The sequence below is a fragment of the Phoca vitulina genome, unplaced genomic scaffold (assembly GCF_004348235.1).
Source record: "Phoca vitulina isolate PV1807 unplaced genomic scaffold, GSC_HSeal_1.0 scaffold12, whole genome shotgun sequence".
NCBI classification, from domain to species: Eukaryota; Metazoa; Chordata; class Mammalia; order Carnivora; family Phocidae; genus Phoca; species Phoca vitulina.
Genome location: NW_022589715.1, coordinates 17,557,894 through 17,580,486, shown reverse-complemented (window position 1 = coordinate 17,580,486; position 22,593 = coordinate 17,557,894). Strand labels below are relative to the sequence as shown.

At 37.8% G+C, this 22,593-nt stretch overlaps 1 pseudogene; it reads left to right on the top strand.

Annotated features, from left to right (window-relative positions):
* Nucleotides 1–11,108: 11,108 nt before the first annotated feature.
* Nucleotides 11,109–12,206, top strand: LOC116636369 (annotated as a pseudogene).
* The last annotated feature ends 10,387 nt before the right edge of the window (nucleotides 12,207–22,593 follow it).

Below are 22,593 nucleotides of genomic sequence, written 5' to 3'. Positions count from 1 at the left end.
TTTATTCTAGGTATGCAAGGATATTTCAACATGCAAAAATAATGACCATGATATACTACATTAACAGAATGAAAGGGGAAAAATCAATTATCTCAGTTGATGAAAAAAAGCAGTTGACAAAATTCAATACACTTTCATAATAAAAATAAAAGAACTAAGAATAGAAGGAAATTACCTCAGAATATTGAACAGATGGTGTGAAAAGCCCATAGCTAACATCTTACCAATGATGAAAGACTGAAAGCTTTTCCTCTAAGATCAGGAAAAATGACAAGGATGTCCATTTTAACCATTTCTTTTAAACATTGTATTTGAGGACTTAGCCAGAGCAATTAGGCAAGAAAAATAAAAAGCATCCAAATTAGAAATGAAGAAGTAAAATTACCTGTGTTGGGGCACCTGGGTGGCTCAGTCGGTTGAGCATCTGCCTTCAGCTCGGGTCATGATCCCGGGGTCCTGGGATGGAGCCCCACACTGGGCTCCCTGCTCGGCGGAGAGCGTGCTTCTCCCTCTCCCACTCCCCCCACATGTGTTCCCTCTCTCGCTCTCTGTCAAATAAATAAATAAAATCTTAAAAAAAAAATTACCTGTGTTTGCAGATGACATGTTCTTATATGTAGAAAACCCTAAATACTATAAATCTTCTGCAACTATTAAACAAATTTAGCAAAGTTGCATAATACAATAATACAAAATCAACACACAAAATTTAGTTGCTTTTATAGATACTAACAAAGAAAAATTAAAAAAAGGAAATTAAAAAACGATCCCATTTACAAAAATACCAAAAAGAATGAACTGTTTATGAATAAATTTAACTGAGGAGACAAAAGACCTGTACAGGGCAAACTACACATCACTGAAAGTAATTGAAGAAGACATAAATAAGTGGAAAGACATCCAATGTCCATGGCTTAAAGGACATAATGTTAAGATGTTGATACTACCCAAGGTGATCTACAGATTCAATGCAATTCCTGTCAAAATCCCAACAGAAAGAGAAAAACCCTCCCTAAAATTTATATAGAATCTCAAAGGACCCTCAAGTAGCCAAAACATTCTTGAAAAGAACAAAGTCAGAGGTTTCACACTCCCTGATTTTAAAAGTTATTACAAAGCTATAGCAATAAAAACAGTGTCATACTGGCATAAAGACAGACACAGAAACCAATGGAACAGGATAGAGAGCTCAGATATAAACCCTCACACATATGGTCAAATGATTTTTGACAAGAGTGTCAAGACTATGAAGTGGGGGAAGGACAGTTTTTCCAACAAATGGTGTTGAAAAAAATGGATATTCCTATGAGAAGAATGAAGTGGGAGCTTTATCATATACCATATACAAAAATTAACTCAAAATGGATTGAAGATCTTAACATAAAACATAAACTATAAAATCTTACAAGAAAGCATAGGGGAAAATCTTAATGACATTAGCTTTTGCAATGACTTTGTGAATCTGACACAAGAGCACAGGAAACAAAAGAAAACATAAATTGGACATGAAACTTCAAAAAATGATTCCCCAAAACTACGTGCATTAAAGGACACAAACTAAAAGGGCAACCCACATAATGGGAGACAATATTTGCAAATTATATATCTAATAAGTGGTTAATAATCTGATGAGCACTGGGTATTATATGCAACTGATGAATCACTGAACACTACATTGAAAACTAATGAGGTATTATATGTTGTTGGCTAATTAAATTTAAATTAAAAAAAATAGACTATATAAAACTCTTTCAACTCAACACTAAAAATCAATCAGCCTGATTAAAGAATGGGCAAAATACTTGAATAAACATTTATCCAAAGATGCGATACAATGGCCAATAAACACAGGACAAGTTATTCAACCTAAAATGTGGTGGGGGGGGGTAAAAATTTAGTGCTTATAGAATGGGTTCAAACTTAAGTGGCTATCAATTTATACAGGCTACTATATGCATAAGATGTTATATATGAACCTAATGATAATCACAAATTAAAAAAAGAACTATAATAGGTACACAAAAAAATAAAGAGAAAGGAATATAAGCATAACACTAAGGAAATCCATTAAACCACAAAGGAAGAAAGCAAGAGAAGCAAAAAGGAACAGAGAACTACAAAACCAACCATAAAACAAGTAACCAAATGGTAATAAATATATACCTATCAATAATCACTTTAAATGTAAATGAACTAAATGGTCCAATCAAAAGACACAGGGTGACTGAATGGATAAAAAGCAAGTACCATCTTTATGCTACCTACAAGAGACTCACTTCAGATCTAAAAACACATGTCGACTGAAAGTGAAGGGATAGGAAAACATTACTATGCAAATGGAAGAGAAAAGAAATCCTGGGTAGCAATACTTATATCAGATAAAATAGACTTTAAAACAAAGACTGGGAGAGAGGGGGGAAAGATGGCGGAGGAGTAGGGGACCCTATTTCAACTGGTCCACGGAATTGAGCTGGATATCTACCAGACCACTCTGAGCACCCATGAAACCAGCCTGAGATGTAAGAAGATCTAGATCTCTACAACAGAATATCGCAGGCGGTTGGTTGTGAGGTACGAAGCAGCGAGCCGTGATTCTGCGGGCAGATATTGGAGGATAAATGGCAGCGGGAGGGTGCCTGGACGTGGGGATCCCACACTGCCGGTGAGTGACAGCCTCCCACGCTGCGGACAGGCACAGACTCGCAGACCGGTAGCGTCGGGAGAGGACTTTAGGGCAGCCCCCGGGGTGGAGGACCAGACCGGCGGGGTCGCGCGCACGCGAACTGCAGCCGCCCGGACAGAAACCCGGAGCAACGGTCGCCTGCACGTGAACTGCAGCCTCCGAGATGGAAACCCAGTGCACCAGGGTCCCGCCGGTGAACTGCAACCTCCAGGGTGGAAACCCCGAGCGGCGGAGTCGCGTGCAGGCGAACTGCAGTCCCCGGGACAGGACCCCAAGCGTTGGAGTCACGCGCCCGCGAACTGGGAGTGGCTGGCGGTTTTAGAAGCACAAAGGGCAGAGACATGCCCCAACCTGGAGGCAGGACTGGGAGCGCTGCGGAGGGGCACACAACCCAGGATGCTGCAGTTTATAGCAGCACCGACAGAAACGGAGACAGTGGGGCCTGGAGAGCTCACTGAAGAACAGACTGAGGTCTCTCTGCTCTGAGGCAGAGGGTTGGAAACGGTCTCTTCTGCTCTGACTCGCGGAAGAGACGCGGAAAGCCGCCAGGGAAGGGCGCCAGAGAACAAAAGCCCCAAAGACTGATTCCCACTGAGCCCATCCCCCGCCACAGGGGCGCAGGGCAACTCTGCCCAAACAGGGTTGCCTGAGTAACAGCGCACAGGCCCCTCCCGCAGAAGACAGGCTGGGAAAACAAGAGGCCAGCAACCCTAAGGTCCCAAGAAAACAGGTGCATCTTGCTTGGGTTCTGGTCAATAATTTGGACTCTATACATTCCCTCAAACACCCATCAACAGAATGACTAGGAGGAGGAGCCCCCAAAACAGAAAAGACTCAGAGATTATGACTTATGCTGCAGATTTACAAATGGATGCAGATATAACCAAGATGTCAGAGATGGAATTCAGGCTAGCAATTATGAAGACAATGGCTAGAAGAAATCAATTAATGGCAACATAGAGTCTCTAAGGGCAGAAATAAAAGGGGAATTGGCAGAACTTAAAAATGCTATCAATGAGATCAAATCCAATCTAGATAATCTAACAGCTAGGGTAACTGAGACAGAAGAGAGAATAAGCGATCTGGAAGACACTATAATAGATAAAAAGGGAAAAGAGGAGGCCAGGGAAAAACAACTCAGAATCCATGAAAATAGAATCAGAGAAATAAGTGACACCATGAGGTGTTCCAATGTCAGAATCATTGGAATCCCGGAGGGAGTGGAGAGAGAGAGAGGGCTAGAAGATGTTTTTGAGCAAATCATAGCTGAGAACTTCCCTAATCTGGGGAATGAAACAAACATTCGAGTCCTAGAGGCAGAGAGGACCCCTCCTAAGATCAAGGAAAACAGGCCAACACCCCGGCATGTAATAGTAAAACTTGCAAATCTTAGAACCAAAGAAACCATCTTAAGGGCAGTTAGGAGGAAGAGATTCCTTACGTACAGAGGGAGAAACATCAGAATAACGTCAGACCTATCCACAGAGACCTGGCAAGCCAGAAAGGCCTGGCAAGACATATTCAGGGTACTAAATGAGAAGAACATGCAGCCAAGAATACTTTATCCGGCAAGGCTTTCATTTAGAATGGATGGAGAGATGCAGAGCTTCCACGACCGGCAGAAGTTGAAAGAATATGTGACCACTAAGCCAGCCCTGCAAGAAATATTAAGGGGGGTTCTATAAAAGAAGAAAGACCCCAAGAGTGATCTACAACAGAAATTTACAGGGACAATCTATAAAAACAACGTCTTCACAGGCAACATGATGACAATTAATTCATATCTTTCAATAATCACTCTCAACGTGAATGGCCTAAACGCTCCCATAAAACGGCACAGGGTTGCAGATTGGATAAGAAGACAGGACCCATCCATATGCTGTGTACAAGAGACTCATTTTGAACCTAAAGATACATCCAGACTGAAAGTGAAGGGATGGAGATCTATCTTCCATGCCAGCGGACCTCAAAAGAAAGCTGGGGTAGCAATTCTTATATCAGACAAATTATATTTTAAACTAAAGTCTGTAATAAGAGACACAGAAGGACACTATATCATTCTTAAAGGGTCTATCCAACAAGAAGATCTAACAATTGTAAATATCTATGCCCCCAACATGGGAGCAGCCATCTACATAAGCCAACTGTTAACCAAAATAAAGAGTCATATTGATAACAATACGTTAATTGTAGGAGACCTCAATACTCCACTCTCAGCAATGGACAGATCATCGAAGCAGAAAATCAACAAGGAAACAAGAGCTTTGAATGATACATTGGACCAGATGGACCTCATAGATATTTACAGAACATTCCACCCTAAAACAACAGAATACTCATTCTTCTCGAGCGCACATGGAACTTTCTCCAGAATAGACCATATACTGGGTCACAAATCAGGTCTCAACCAATAACCAAAAGATTGAGATTATTCCCTGCATATTCTCAGACCACAATGCTCTAAAACTGGAACTCAATCACAAGAAAAAATTTGGCAGAAATTCAAACACTTGGAAGCTAAAGACCACTCTGCTCAAGAATGTTTGGGTCAACCAAGAAATCAAAGAAGAACTTAAACAATTCATGGAAATCAATGAGAATGAAAACACATCGGTCCAAAACCTATGGGATACTGCAAAGGCGGTCCTAAGGGGGAAATACATAGCCATCCAAGCCTCACTCAAAAAAATAGAAAAATCCCGAATTCACCAACTAACTCTACACCTTAAAGAACTAGAGAAAAAGCAACAAACGATGCCTAAGCCACGCATTAGAAGAGAAATAATTAAAAATAGAGCAGAAATCAATGAATTAGAAACCAGAAACACAGTAGATCAGATCAACGAAACTAGAAGTTGGTTCTTTGAAAGAATTAATAAGATCGATAAACCACTGGCCAGACTTATCCAAAAGAAGAGAGAAAGGACCCAAATTAATAAAATTATGAATGAAAGGGGAGAGATCACTACCAACACCAAGGAAATAGAAACAATTATTAGAAAATATTATCAACAACTATATGCCAATAAACTGAGCAATCTGGATGAAATGGAGGCCTTCCTGGAAACCTATAAGCTGCCAAGACTGAAACAGGAAGAAACTGACAACCTGAATAGGCCAATAACCAGTAACGAGATTGAAGCAGTGATCAAAAACCTCCCAAAAAACAAGAGTCCAGGGCCTGATGGATTCCCTGGGGAATTCTACCAAACACTCAAAGAAGAAATAATACCTATTCTACTGAAGCTGTTTCAAAAAATAGAAACAGAAGGAAAACTTCCAAACTCATTCTATGAGGCCAGCGTTACCTTAATCCCCAAACCAGGCAAAGACCCCATCAAAAAGGAGAATTTCAGACCAATATCCCTGCTGAATATGGATTCCAAAATCCTCAACAAAATCCTAGCTAATAGGATCCAACAATACATTAAAAGGATCATCCACCACGACCAAGTGGGATTTATCCCCAGGATGCAAGGGTGGTTCAACATTCGTAAATCAATCAATGTGATAGAACACATTAATAAGAGGAGGGAGAAGAACCATATGGTCCTCTCAATTGATGCAGAAAAAGCATTTGACAAAATACAACATCCTTTCCTGATTAAAACTCTCCAGAGTATAGGGATAGAGGGAACATTCCTCAAGCTCATAAAATCCATCTATGAAAAACCCACAGCGAATATCATCCTCAATGGGGAAAAGATGAGAGCCTTTCCCTTAAGATCAGGAACACGTCAAGGGTGCCCACTCTCACCACTGTTGTTCAACATAGTACTAGAAGTCCTAGCAACAGCAATCAGACAACAAAAAGAAATAAAAGGTATTCAAATTGGCAAAGAAGAAGTCAAACTCTCTCTTTTCGCACACGACATGATACTTTATGTGGAAAACCCAAAAGACTCCACCCCCAAATTACTAGAACTCATACAGCAATTCAGTAATGTGGCAGGATACAAAATCAGTGCACAGAAATCAGTTGCTTTCTTATACACTAACAACGCAACTGTTGAAAGAGAAATTAAAGAAATGATTCCATTTACAATAGCACCAAACACCATAAGATACCTCGGAATAAACCTAACCAAAGAGGTAAAGGATCTATACTCTAGGAACTACAAAACACTCATGAAAGAAATTGAAGAAGACACAAAAAGATGGAAAAATATTCCATGCTCATGGATCGGAAGAATAAACATTGTTAAAATGTCTGTGCTACCCAGAGCAATCTATACCTTCAATGCCATCCCGATCAAAATTCCAATGGCATTTTTCAAAGTGCTGGAACAAACAATCCTAAAATTTGTATGGAATCAGAAAAGACCCCGAATCGCCAAGGAAATGGTGAAAAAGAAAAACAAAGCTGGGGGCATCACGTTGCCCAATTTCAAGCTATATTACAAAGCAGTGATCACCAAGACAGCATGGTACTGGCACAAAAACAGACCTACAGACCAATGGAACAGAATAGAGAACCCAGACATGGACCCTCAACTCTATGGTCAAATAATCTTTGACAAAGCAGGAAAAAACATGCAATGGAGAAAAGACAGTCTCTTCAATAAATGGTGCTGGGAAAATTGGACAGCCACATGCAGAAGAATGAAACTCGACCATTCTCTAACACCATTCACAAAGATAAACTCAAAGTGGATGAAAGACCTCAATGTGAGACAGGAATCCATCAAAATCCTAGAGGAGAACATAGGCAGTAACCTCTTTGACATCGGCCACAGCAACTTCTTTCAAGATACATCTCCAAAAGCTAGTGAAACAAAAGCAAAAATGAACTTTTGGGACTTCATCAAGATAAAAAGCTTCTGCACAGCAAAGGAAACAGTCAACAAAACAAAGAGGCAACCCACAGAATGGGAGAAGATATTTGCAAATGACACTACAAATAAAGGGCTGGTATCCAAAATCTATAAAGAACTTCTCAAACTCAACACCCAAAAACCAAATAATCAAGTCAAAAAGTGGGCGGAAGAGATGAACAGACACTTCTCTGAAGAAGACATACAAATGGCTAACAGACACATGAAAAAATGTTCATCATCATTAGCCCTCAGGGAAATCCAAATCAAAACCACACTGAGATACCACCTTACACCAGTTAGAATGGCCAAAATGGACAGGGAAAGAAACAACAAATGTTGGAGAGGTTGTGGAGAAAGGGGAACCCTCTTACACTGTTGGTGGGAATGCAAGTTGGTACAGCCACTTTGGAAAACAGTGTGGAGGTTCCTCAAAAATTTAAAAATAGAGCTACCCTATGACCCAGCAATTGTACTACTGGGTATTTACCCCAAAGACACAGATGTAGTGAAAAGAAGGGCCATATGCACCCCAATGTTCATAGCAGCAATGTCCACAATAGCCAAACTGTGGAAAGAGCCGAGATGCCCTTCAACAGATAAAGAAGTTGTGGTCCATATATACAATGGAATATTACTCAGCCATCAGAAAAGATGAATACCCAACTTTTACATTAACATGGATGGGACTGGAGGAGATTATGCTAAGTGAAACTAGTCAAGCAGAGAAAGTCAATTATCATATGGTTTCACTTATTTGTGGAACATAAGGAATAACATGGAGGACATTAAGAGAAGGAAGGGCAAAATGGGCGGGGGGAATTGGAGGGAGAGATGAGAGACTATGGATCTGAGAAACAAACAGGGTTTTAGAGGGGAGGGGGGAGGGGGGATTGGTTAGCCCGGTGATGGGTATTAAGGAGGGCACGTAATACATGGAGCACTGGGTGTTATACGAAAACAATGGATCGTGGATCACTACATCAAAAACTAATGATGTATTGTACGGTGACTAACATAACATAATAAAATTAAAAAAACAAACAAACAAAGAGTATAACAAGAGACAAAGAAGGACACTACATAATGATAAGGTGAACAATCCAACAAGAGAATAGAACAATTGTAAATATCTATGCATCCAACAGGGAAGCACTGTAATACATAAAGCAAGCATTAACAAACATAAAGGAGGAAATTAAGAGTAATACAATAATAGAAGGGACTTTAACACCCCACTTAAATGAATGGATAGATCATTCAGGCAGAAAATCAGTAAGAAAACAGTGTCTTTGAATGACACATTTGACCTGATGGACCTAACATATATTCAGAACATTCCATCCAGAAACAGTGGAATACACATTCTTCCCATTGCACATGGAACATTTTCCAGAACAGATTGCATTTTAGGCCACAAAACAAGTCTCAATAAATTTATGAAGACTGAAACCATATAAAGCATTTTTTTCCAATCACAATGACATGAAACTAGAAATCAATTACAAGAAAAAGTCCAAAAGGTTGGTTGGAAAGATGGCAGAGTAAGAGGACCCTAAACTCGCCTGGTCCCATGAATACAACTAGGTAACACTCACATCAGCATAAACAACCCAGAAAACAATATGAAGACTGGCAGAATTAACTCCACAACTAAAAGTAGAGAAGAGACCATAATGAAGAAAGTAGGAAGGATGAAGACATAGATTGGGAGCAAAATGGACCATGGTGATCTGTGGTGGGGAGGGAGCCAGTGGTGTGGAAAAGAGTGAAAAACAGACACCAGAGAGCTCATGGATGGGGAGAACTAATCCCCATAACATTTGCCTTTGAAAGAGAGAGGGGTTGAATTTTATGAGTTCTTACAACTAGTAGGACTTAAAGCTTGGCATTTAAAAAGGCTGTGGGCTCAGCTGTGGGAGAGCCCAGAGGGCTTTAGGAAGCAGAATCCCCACCCTTAAAAAGAAAGTACCACAAACAGCCCTTGCAGATACACCTTAGAACGAGCAGTTTGAAAAACACTGGGGGCAAATGGGAGGAAGAGTGATTTGCTTATCTCTGAGAATGGCCCTGGAGAGACAGGGATCACCCCTCCAGGAATTAAGTTGCTGGCAAGTGCCTTTCTTTCCAACATCCCCCAGTATGAACAACAGCCACCTGTGGGAGCCAGTGCAGCACCAACTCTCCTTACCTAACTTGATCACACCAAGCCCTGCCACTGCCCCCCTCCTGTATGCTTCAGTGGACCTGCCCTTCCCAGTTACACTAGCCTTAGTGCCTGTGCTGTGGGCCCCATTGCCCAGAAGACTGGCCCAAACCCTGACAATGCCACATCTCCCAACCCCCCATATTTTGTGGGACCTCAGTTCCAGCAGTAGCAGGGGCAGGTCTCATTTCACAAGCAGACCACTGCACACCTTATTAAAACATATCCCACCTCTGCTGGGGACCAAACACTGCCCACAATAGGCAAGAGAGCCTCTTCAGACTACACTGAAGAAAAAAGAGCCCAAGACTCAATAGCACAGCATACACATAGGAGACACTCTGTGAAGTACCAGGCCTTGAGGAACAGGGGACACTGCACTGCAGGATGCTACAAGACCTCTTCTTTATAAGGCTATTATCATTAAGAGCAAGAGAAGTAGCTGACTTTCCTAACAAACAGAAATAGTCACAGAGTTAGATAAAATGAGGAGACAGAGAAACATCTCCCAAATGAAACAACAGGACCAAACCACAGCAAGAGACTTAAGCAAAATGAATGTAAGTAATACACATGATAGGGAATTTAAAGTAATGATCATAAAGACACTCACTGGACTTGAGAAAAAAGTGAAGGATATCAGTGAGACCCTTAAAACAGATAAGAAAGAACCAATCACAGATCAAGAACACAATAAATGACATTGGAAATACACTTGATGGAATAAATAGACTAGATGAAACAGAAGAACAAATTAATGACCTGGATGACAATAATGGAAAGTGACCAAGCTGAGCAAAGGAGGAAAGAAAATTCTGCAATTGAGAACAGTCTTGGGGAACTCAGTGACTCCATCAAACATAATAACATTTGCATTATATGGATCTCAGAAAAAGGAGAGAGAGATAAAGGGGTAGAAATTTTATTTGAAAAAATAATAGCTGAAAACTTCCCTAATCTGTGGAAGGAAACAGATATTCAGATCCAGTAAGCAAAGAAATCTCCGCCCCCCAAAATCCAACCCAAAGAGGTTCACACCAACATACATGGTAATTAAAATGGCAAGAAAGGAGTGATAAAGAAAAAAATTTAAAAGTAGCAAGACAAAAGAAGACAGTTACATACAAGGGGAAAGCCCATAAGCCTATCAGTGGACTTTTCAGCAGAAACTTTGCAGGCCAGAAGAGAGTGGCATGCTATATTCAAAGTGCTGAAAGGGAAAAATCTGCAGAGAATACTTTATCCAGCAAAGCTATCATTCAGAAGAGAAGGAGAAATAGAGTTTCTCAGACAAACAAAAACTAAAGGAGCTCATGAACACTAAACTAGCCCTATAAGAAATATTAAAGGGGAGCTAACATTGTCTTCTTTGCGCGACTCTCCCAGCGGGTTCTCTCTGGGCACAATGGCAACTCTTAAGGAAAAACTGATTGCACAACTTGCAGAAGAAGAGGCAACCGTCCCAAACAATAAGATCACTGTAGTGGGTGTTGGACAAGTTGGTATTGCGTATGCCATCAGCATTCTGGGAAAGTCTCTGGCTGATGACTTTGCCCTTGTGGATGTTTTGGAAGATAAACTCAAAGGAGAAATGATGGATCTGCAACATGGGAGCTTATTTCTTCAGACACCTAAAATTGTGGCAGATAAAGATTCTCTGTGACTGCCAATTCTAAGACTGTGGTGGTGACTGTGGGAGTCCACCAGCAGGAGGGAGAGAGATGGCTCAATCTGGTGCAGAGGAATGTTAATGTCTTCAAATTCATTATTCTGCAGATAGTCAAGTATAGTCCTGATTGTATCATAATTGTAGTTTCCAACCCAGTGGATATTCTCATATATGTTACCTAGAAACTAAGTGGACTACCCAAGCACCGTGTGATTGGAAGTGGGTGTAATCTGGATTCTGCCAGATTTCGCTATTTTATGGCTGAAAAACTTGGCATTCATCCCAGCAGCTGCCATGATTTTGGGAGAACATGGCGATTCAAGTGTGTCTGTGTGGAGTGGAGTGAATGTGGCAGGTGTTTCTCTTTAGGAACTGAATCCAGAAATGGGAACAGACAACGACAGTGAAAATTGGAAGGAAGTGCATAAGATGGTGGTGGAAAGTGCCTACGAAGTCATCAAGCTAAAAGGATATACCAACTGGGCTATTGGATTAAGTGTGGCTGATCTCATTGAATCCATGTTGAAAAATCTATCCAGGATTCATCCAGTGTCAACAATGGTGAAGGGGATGTATGGCATTGAGAATGAAGTCTTCCTGAGCCTTCCATGTATCCTGAATGCTCGGGGCTTAACCAGTGTGATCAACCAAAAGCTGAAGGATGATGAAGTTGCCCAGCTCAAGAAAAGTGCAGATACCTTGTGGGACATCCAGAAAGACCTAAAAGATCTGTGACTTCTGGCTTCTAGGCTGTAGAAATTTAAAACTACAATGTGATTAACTGTGAGCCTTTAGTTTTTCATCCATATACATGGATCACAGTTTGCTTTTATCTTCCTAAATATGTGAATCTGGGCTAACAAAATCAAAGCTCATGCTTGGTTTAATGCTTGCAATATGAGACCTTGAGCAAATAAAATTAACTATTGTAGTGTGAAAAAAAAGAAAAGAAATATTAAAGGGGAATCTTTAAGTGGAAAGGAAAGACCATAGTGAGAGTATGAAAAGTCAAAACAAAACAAAACCCCCCACAAAAGCAGTAAAAATAAATTTCTGCAAAAATCAGTCAAGGGATTCATAAAATAAAATAACATAAAATATGACAACATATACTAAAACAGGAAGGGGAGAGAGGTAAAGAATGGGTTCAAACTTAAGCAACCATCAACTTCATACAGACTGCTATATGCAGAGATGTTACATACAAACCTGACAGCAACTACAAATAAAAAACCAGTAATATGTATACAAAGAATAAAGAAAAAGGAATCCAAGTATATCACTAAAGAAAGCCAACAAACTTGGGGCACCCGGGTGGTTCAGTCAGTTAAGAATCCAACTCTTGGTTTCAGCTCAGGTCATGATCTTCCAGTTGTGGGATCGAGTCCTGTGTCAGGCTCCATGCTCAGCAGGGAGTTTGCTTCAGATTCTCTCTTCCTCTCACTCACCCTCTCTCTCTTTCTCTCTCAAATAAATAAATAAAATCTTTTAAAAAAAGCCAGCAAATCATGAAAAAAAGAGAAAGATTAGAGAAAGTCTATAGAAACAACCACAAAAAAGTAACAAAATGGCAATACATATCTATCAATAATTTATTTTGAGTGTAAATGGACTAAACGCTACAATCAAAAGACATGGGGTGATGGAGTGGATAAAAAAAAATAGGACCCATCTATATCCTGCTTCCAAGAGACTCATTTCCAATCAAAAGACACCTGCAGATTGAAAATGAGGGGATAGAGAAATATTTATCATGCAAATGGATGTGAAATGAAAGGTGGGGTAGCAATATTTATATTGCACAAAATAGACTTCATTTTTTAAAAGATTTACTTATTTGAGAGAGAGTGAGAGAGAGCACATGAGTGGGGAGGAGGGGCACAGAGAGAGGGATAGAGAGAATCTTAAGCAGGCTCCATGCTCAGCATGGAGCCAATGTGGGGATGGATCTCACAACCCTGAGACCATGAACTGAGCTGAAATCAAGAGTCAGACACTTAACTGAGCCACCAAGGCACCCTTAGACAAAATAGACTTTAAAACAAAGACTGTAGTAAGAGACAAAAAAAGACACTATATAATAATAAAGGGAACAATCCAACAAAAGAATATAACAATTATAAACATTTATGCACACAATATTTGAGCACCTAAATACATAAAACAGCTAACAACAAATAATTGATAGTAATACAATAATAGTAGGGGACTTTAGCACCACAATTACATTGATGGACAGATCATCCAAACAGAAAATCAATGAGGAAACAGTGGCTTTGAAAGACACACTGGACCAGATAGATTTAATAGACATATTCAGAACATTCCATTCTAAAACAGCAGAATACACATTCTTTTCAAGTGCACATGGAAAATTCTCCAGAATAGATCACATATTAGGCCACAAAACAAGTCCCAACAAATTAAAAAAATTGAAGTCATACCATGCATCTTTTCTAACCACAACACTATGAAACTAGAAATCAATAACAAGAAAAAATCTGGAAAGAGCACAAACATGTGTACGTTAAATAACATGTTACTGAACAATGAATGGGTCAACCAAAAATCAAAGAAGAAACAAAAAATTACATGGAAACAAATAAAAATGAAAACACAATTGTCTAAAAATCTTTGGGATGCAGCAAAAGTAGTTCTAAAAGGGGAGTTTATAGCAATAGAAGCCTACCTCAAGAAGAAAAAATCTCAAATAAACAACCTAACCCTACACCTAAAGAAGCTAGAAAAAGAACAAACAAAATCCCAACCCACCAGAAGGAAGGAAATAATAAAGATTAGAGCAGAAATAAATGATTTAGAAACTAAAAAACAAAAAAAGCCACATTAGAACAGATCAATGAAACCAGGAGCTGTTTCTTTGAAAAAAAAAAAAACAAAATTGATAAACCTCTGGCCACACTCATCAAAAAAAAAATAGAGGACCCAAAGAAACAAAATCAGATATAAAAGAGAAAAAACAACCAATACCACAGAAATAGAAACAATAACAACAGAATATTATGAAAACCTATATACCAACAAACTGGACAACTTAGAAGAAATTGATAAATTCCTAGAAACATAAAAACTACCAAAACTAAAGCTGGAAGAAATAGAAAATTTGAACATATCAATTACCAGGTATGAAATTGTATCAGTAATCAAAAAACTCCAAAATAAAAGGTCATGATCCCAGGGTCCTGGGATTGAGCCCCGCATCAGGCTCCCTGCTCCACAGGAAGCCTGCTTCTCCCTCTCCCACTCCCCCTGCGTGTGTTCCTGCTCTCACTATGTCTCTGTCAAATAAATAAAATATTAAAAAAAAAAAGAACCAGATGGCTTCATAGGCAAATTCTACCAAACATTTAAAGAGTTAATACCTATTCTTCTCAAATCATTCCAAAAAAACAGAAAAGGAAGGAAAACTTTCCGATTCATTCTATGAGGCCAAATCACCCTGATACCAAAACGAGATAAAGACACTACTAAAAAAAACCTCAAGCCAATATCTCTGATGAACATAGATGCAAAAATCCTCAACAACTTACTAGCAAACTGAATCCAACAATATATTTAAAAAACCATTCACCACAATCAAGTGGGATTTATTCCTGGGTTGCAAGTGTGGTTCAGTATTTGCAAATCAATCAACATTATACATCACATCAATAAAGGGAAAGAATAAGAGAAATACGATCATTTCAATAGATGCAGAAAAAGCATTTGACAAAGTGTAACAAACATTCATGACTAAAACCATCAACAAAGTAGGTTTAGAGGGAATATCCCTCAACATAATGAAGGCCATATATGAAAAAGCCACAGCTAACATCAGCCTCAATGGGGAAAAATGAGTCTTTCCCCTAAAGTCAGAACAAGACAAGGATGTCCACTCTCACCACTTTTATTCAACATAGTACTGGAAGTCCTAGCCACAGTAATAAGACAACAAAAAGAAATAAAAGGCATCCAAATTAGCAAGGAAGAAGTAAATTGTTCACTATTTGCAGAGGACACGATCCTCTATATAGAAAACCTGAAAGACTTCACCAAATAACTGCTAGAACTGATAAATTCAGTAAAGTCGCAGGATACAATATCAACGTACAGAAATCTGTTGCACTCCTATAAGCTAATAATGAAACAGCAGAAAGTGAAATTAAGAAAATAATCCCATTTACAACTGCACCAAAAACAATAAAATCTCTAGGAATAAACTTAACCAAAGAGGTGAAAGATCTGTATTCTGAAAGCTATAAAACTGATGAAAGAAATCCAACACGATGCAAAATGTAAAGACATTCCCTGCTCATGGGTTGGAAGAACAAATACTGCTAAAATGTCTATATTACCCAAAGCAATCTACACATTTAATGCAATCCCTATTAAAATACCAATGGCATTTCTCACAGAACTAGAACAAACAACCCTAAAATTTGTATGGAACCACAAAAGACCTCCAATAGCCAAAGCAATTTTGAAAAAACAAAACTGGAAGTATCACAATCCCACATTTCATATTACATTACAAAGCTGTAGTAATTAAAACAGTATAGTACTGGCATAAAAAAAGACACAAAGATCAATGGAACAGTATAGGAAACCCAGAAATAAACCTATGAATATATGGTCAATAAATCTGCAACAAAGGATGAATGAATATACAATGGGAAAAAGTCTCTTCAACAAATGGTGTAGGGAAAACTGGACAGCTACATGCAAAAGAATGAAACTGGACCACTTTCTTAGACTATACACAAAAATAAACTAAAAATGGAATAAAAATCTAAATGTGAGACCTGAAACCATAAAAGTCCTTGAAGAGAGCATAGGCAGTAATCTCTGACATCAACTGTAGCAATATTTTTCTAAATATGTCTCCTGAGGCAAGGGAAAGAACAGTAAAAATAAGCTATTGGGACTACATCAAAATAAAAAGTTTCTATACAGTGAAGGAAACAACAAAACTAAAAGGCAACCTACAGAATGGGAGAAGATATTTGCAAATGATATATCTGATAAAGGGTTAGTATCCAAAATATACAAAGAACTGATACAACTCAACACCCATAAAACAAATAATCCAATTAAGAAATGAGCAAAAGACAGGTCGCCTGAGTGGCACAGTTGGGTTGGTTTCTGACTTTTGATGTCATCTCAAGTCAGGATCTCAGGGTTGTGAGATTGAGCCCCATATTGGGCTGTGTGCCCAGTGCAGAGTAAGCTTAAGATTCTCTCTCCTTCTGCCGTTCCCCCACTAAAATAAATAAATAAATCTTTAAAAAGAAAAGAAGACATGAAACAGACATTTTTCCAAATAAGACATACAGATGCCCAACAGACACATGAAAAGATACTCAACATCATTCATTATCAGGGAAATGCGAATCAAAACTACAATGAAGTATAACCTCACACCTGTCAAAATGGCTAAAGTAAAAAACACAAGCAACAAGAAGTGTTGGTGAGGATGTGGAGAAAAAAGAACCTTTGTTCACTGTCGGTGGGAATGCAAATTAGTGCAGCCATTGTGGAAAACTGTATGGGGTTTCCTGAAAAAATTAAGAATAGAATTACCCTACAATCCAGGAATTGTACTAGTGGGTATTTACCCCAAAATACAAAAACACTAATTCAAAGGGATACATGCACCCCTATGTTTATTGCAGCATTATCTACAATTGCCAAGATATGGAAGCAGCCCAAGTATCCAATGAAGATGAATGGATAAAGAAGATGTAGCATATATATGCAATGGAATAGTGTTCAGCCATGAAAAAAATGAAATCTTGCCATTTGCAATAACATGGGTAGAGCTAGAAAGTATAATGCTAAGTGAAATAAGTCAGTCAGAAAAAGAAAAATACCATATGATCTTGCTCATATGTGGTATTCAAGAAACAAATGAGCAACAGGGGGAAAAAAGAGAGAAAGACAAACCAAGAAACAGACTCTTAACTGTAAAGAACAAACTGATGGTTACCAGACGGTTGGTGGGTGGAGGGATGGGAAACAGGTGGTAGGGATTAAAGAATATACTTATCCTGATGAAAAAAAATATATATATATATAAAAGAAAAAAGAAAAAAATCAGAAAAGTACACAAACACATGGAAGATAAACAACATACCACTTAAGAATAAATGTGCCAACCAAGAAATCAAAGAGGAAATAAAATACACATGGAAACAAATGAGAAGGAAAACATAATAGTCCAAAATCTTTGAAACACAGCAAAGGCAGTTCTAAGAGGGGAGTTTATAGCAATACAGGGCTACCTCAAGAAACAAGAAAATGCTCAAATAAACAACCTCACCTTACTCTAAAAGAGCTAGGGAAGAAAATAATAAAGCCCAATCTTAGAAGAAGGAAAGGAATAATAAAGATGAGAGCAGAAATAAGTGAAATAGAGGGTAAAAATTTTTTTAAATGATTAAGAAAACCAGGAACTGGTGTTTTCAAAAGATAAATAAAATTGATAAACCTTTAGCCAGATTCATCAAGAAAGAAAGGACTGAAAAAAATATCACCAGAAATGGAGAGGAAATAACAATGGACACCACAGAAATACAAATGATTATAAGAGAATACTATGAAAAATTAAATGCCAATGAATTGGACAAACTAGATGAAATAGAAACATATAATCTCCCAAAATCGAATTAGAGGAAATAGAAAATCTGAACAGACTGATTACTAGCAATGAAATTAAATCAATAATCAAAAAAATTCTAACAAACAGAAGTCCAAGATTCACAATATGGATTCACAGGTGAATTCTACCAAACATTTAAAGAAGAGTTAACACCTATTCTCAAATTATTCCAAAAAATAGAAGAGGAAGGAATCTTCCAAATTAATTCAAAGCCATCATTACCCTAGTACCAAAACCAGTGACACTACAAAAAAAAGAAAACTATAGGCCAATACCTCTGATGAACATAGTTGCAAAAATCCTTAACAAAATATTAGCAAACCAAATTCGACAATACATAAAAAAAAATCATTCACTATAATCAAGTAGGATTTATTCCAGAGAGGCAAGAATGGTTCAGTATTTGCAAATCAATCAACAAAATCCATCAGATCAAAAAAGGGAAGGATAAAAGCCATATGATCATATCAATAGAAGCAGAAAAAGCATTTGACAAAATTCAACATACATTCATGACAAAAAGTTTCAAGAAAGTGAATTTAGAGGAAACATAACATTATAAAGGCCACATATGAAAAAATCCACAACTAGTATCATACTCAAAGGTGAAAATGTGAGAACTTCCCTTCTAAGAACAGGAATAAAACAAGATGTCCACTCTCACTACTTCATTTCAACCTAGTGCTAGTCCTAGCCACAGCTAGGACTAGGCTAGTCCTAGCCACAGCTATTAGATAAGAAGAAGAAATAAAAGGTATCCAAATTGGTAAAGAAGAAGTTAAACTATCATTTGCAGATGACACAGTTTTATACTTCACCAAAAAACTATGAGAACTGATAAATGTGTTCAGTAAAATTGCAGGCTACAAAATTAATACACAGAAATCAGTTGCATTTTTATACACTAATAACGAAGTAGCAGAAAGATAAATTAAGAAAACAATCTGATTGACAATTGAACCAAAAGGAATAAAATACTTAAGATTAAACTTAACCAAGTTGGTGAAAAACCTGTACTCTGTAAACTATAAAACATTAAAGAAAGAAATTGAAGACAATATAAATAGAAAGATATTCTATGATCATGGATTGGAAGAGTTAATATTGTTAAAATGTCCATAATACCCAGAGCAATCGATAGATTCAATACAATCCCTATCAAAATACCAACAGCATTTTTCACAGATATAAAACAAATCATACTAAAATTTGTATGGAACCACGAAAGACTTCAAATAGCCAAAGCAATCTTGAGAAAGAACAAAGCTGTAGGTATCACAATCCTAGATTTCAAGATATACTAAAATCTATAGTAATTAAAACAGTATGGTGCTGGCAGAAAAATAAAGATAAATGAAGATAAACAAAGATAGATCAGTAGAAAAGAATAGAGGGCCCAGAAATTGACCACTTATATGGTCAATTAATGTATGACAAAGGAGGCAAGAATATACAATGGGAAAAAGTCTCTTAAATGGTGCTGGCAAAACTGGACAGCTCCATGCAAAAGAATACAAATGGACCACTTTCTTAGACCATACACACAAATAAACTCAAAATGGATTAAAGACCTAAATGTGAGACATGAAACCATAAAACTCCCAGAAGAAAACATAAGCAGTAATCTCTTTGACATCAGATATGTCTTCTTGGAATAAGAGACACAAAAGCAAAAGTAAATTATTGGGATTATACCAAAATAAAAAGCTTCTGAATAGCAAAGGAAACAAATCAGTGAAAGATGAGGCAACCTACTGAATGGGAGAAGATATTTGCCAATGATATAGCCAGTAAGAGATTAATACCCAAATTATATAAAGAACTTAGGGCTCAACACCAAAAAACCACCGATTATCTGATTTAAAATGGTCAGAAGACCCAAATAGACATTTTTCCAAAGACATATAGATGGACAACAGAAAGAGTGTTTAACATTGCATTTGCATCAGGGAAATGCAAATCAAAACCACAATGAGGTATCATTTGACACCTGTCAGAATGACTAGAATCAAAAAGACAAGAAATAATAAGTTTTAGTGAGAATATGGAGAAAAAGGAACTCTTGTGCACTGTTGTTGGAAATGTAAATTGGTGCAACCACTGTGGAAAACAGTAGGTGGGGGTCCTCAAAAATTAAAAATAGAAATACCATATGATTCAGTAATCTTACTATTGGCATTTACCCAAAGAAAACAAAAACTCAAATTTGAAAAAATATATGTTTATAGCAGCGTTATTTACAATAGACAAGATATGGAAGCAACCCAAATGTCCATGGGTAGATGAGTGGATAAAGATGATGGGTATATGGGGTGCCTGGGTGGCTCAGATGGTTAAGCATCTGCCTTCAGCTCAAGTCATGATCTCCAGGTCCTGAGATCAAGCCCCATGTTGGGCTCCCAGCTCAGCAGGGAGTCTGCTTCTCCCTCTCTTTCTGCCTCTCCCCCTGCTTCTGCTCTCTTTCCACCTCTCTGTCTCCCAAATGAATAAAATCTTTTAAAAAAGATGATGTGACATATATATTCTTGCTATTTGTGACAACATGGATGGAACTAGAGCATGTTATGCTAAGTGAAATAAGTCAGAGAAAGACTAGTACTGTATGATTTCACTTATACAAGGAATCTAAAAAATAAAATGAGCAAACAAAAAGTCTTAAAAAGAGAGGACTGATGGTTGCCAGAGGAAAGATGGGTTGGGGGGATGGGTGAAATAGTTACAGGGATCAGAGGTACAAACTTCTGGTTATAAAATAAATAAGTCACGTGGTGACAGACAGTGACTACACCTACCATGGTGAGCACTGTGCAATGTATGGGACTGTTAAATCAATATATTGTACACCTGAAACTAACATAACATTGTTAATTATAATTCAATAAAAATAACAAAATTAAAAATTTGTTAAAATGGTAAATTTTATGCTATCCATATTTTACCACAATTAAAAATAATACTAGTGTTTTTGGTGCTCCTAGCAGTGTCAGATGTTTGAAGTCTTATGCCCTCTCTCACAAGAACCATTTCTCATCTCTAGTTTGGATTCATACCTATCAAATCAGGGCAGTAAAATTCAGAAGACTATAAGGCTTAAATCTGTGTTTTAGAAATTGTTCATAATTTTTCAACTGAGGTAACAAATAAAACTATGCTGGTACTTATGGAAGAACACACTTCAAAGAAGTAGTGGTCTAAGTAAAACCTCAAATTTGTGAAGGGATTAGGAAATGAAGGTCATTCCAGAGTAATTAACTGTAACTCTTTTTTAGTGAATGAGAATATTATGGGAGAATATTCAAACCTATATTAAGTTTACTCCCTCATCATGTTCAGAAATGTATATGAAAAATTGCATTCAGAGCCAGGAATCAAAAACAGGCAGAACCCAGAACACAAAATAGTTTGCCAAATCAAGCCTAAATAAAAATCATCAACCAGGTAGCCAGTTAATTATTTGAAGATCTAGAGATGGTCTGATTTCTAGATCAAATGACCTTGAGAAGTACAATAGTAATGAGCATTTGAGGCATGAAAGAATAGACCCAAAGTTTTAGATCAGAGGCTATCTTAGTTTGGATTACCCTGAAAACAGAATCTGGGACAAAAGATTTGGATGCACATAATTTACTTGGATAGTGGTCTCAAGAATTAAGAGCAAGAGCAGGAACAGTAAAATAGGATCAAGGAAAAATAAAAATTATATACAGGGTGCTTCCTCATTCACACTGATGTGGGCAGGGGAACTCTATTCTGCTGAGACCTCCTGTATAGCATTCCTACTTGAACTAATTGATCTCCCACGGTGTCAGGGAAGGCCTTGGATCAAGAGAAAGGTATGTGTGCTTAAAGAAGGACTCCATCAGCATAAAAGAAATATGAACTAATAAAGAGCTTTGTGGCTAAAACATAAGTGGTCCAAGAAGATGTGAAGATAAGCACCAGAGCTTTTACTATAGTCCACCCTTTACACAGCTTAAACTTATGACTTTTTTTTATTTTATTATGTTATGTTAGTCACCATACAGTACATCATTAGTTTTTTATGTAATGTTCCATGATTCATTGTTTTTGTATAACACCCAGTGCTCCTCGCAATACGTGCCCTCCTCAATACCCATCACCAGGCTAACCGATCCCCTTACACCCCTCCCCTCTAAAACCCTCAGTTTGTTTCTCAGAATCCATAGTCTCTCATTGTTCGTCTCCCCCTCCGATTTCCCCCCCTTCATTTTTCCTTCCTTCTCCTAATGTCCTCCCTTCTATTCCTTATGTTCCACAAATAAGTGAAACTATATGATAATTGACATTTTTCAAAGTGCTGGAACAAACAATCCTAAAATTTGTATGGAATCAGAAAAGACCCCGAATCACCAAAAATGTTGAAAAAGAAAAACAAAGCTGGGGATATCACACTGATTTCAAGCTATATTACAAAGCCGTGATCACCAAGACAGCATGGTACTGGAAAAAAAACAGACATATAGACCAATGGAACAGAATAGAGAGCCCAGATATGGACCCTCAACTCTATGGTCAAATAATCTTCGACAAAGCAGGAAAAAATAT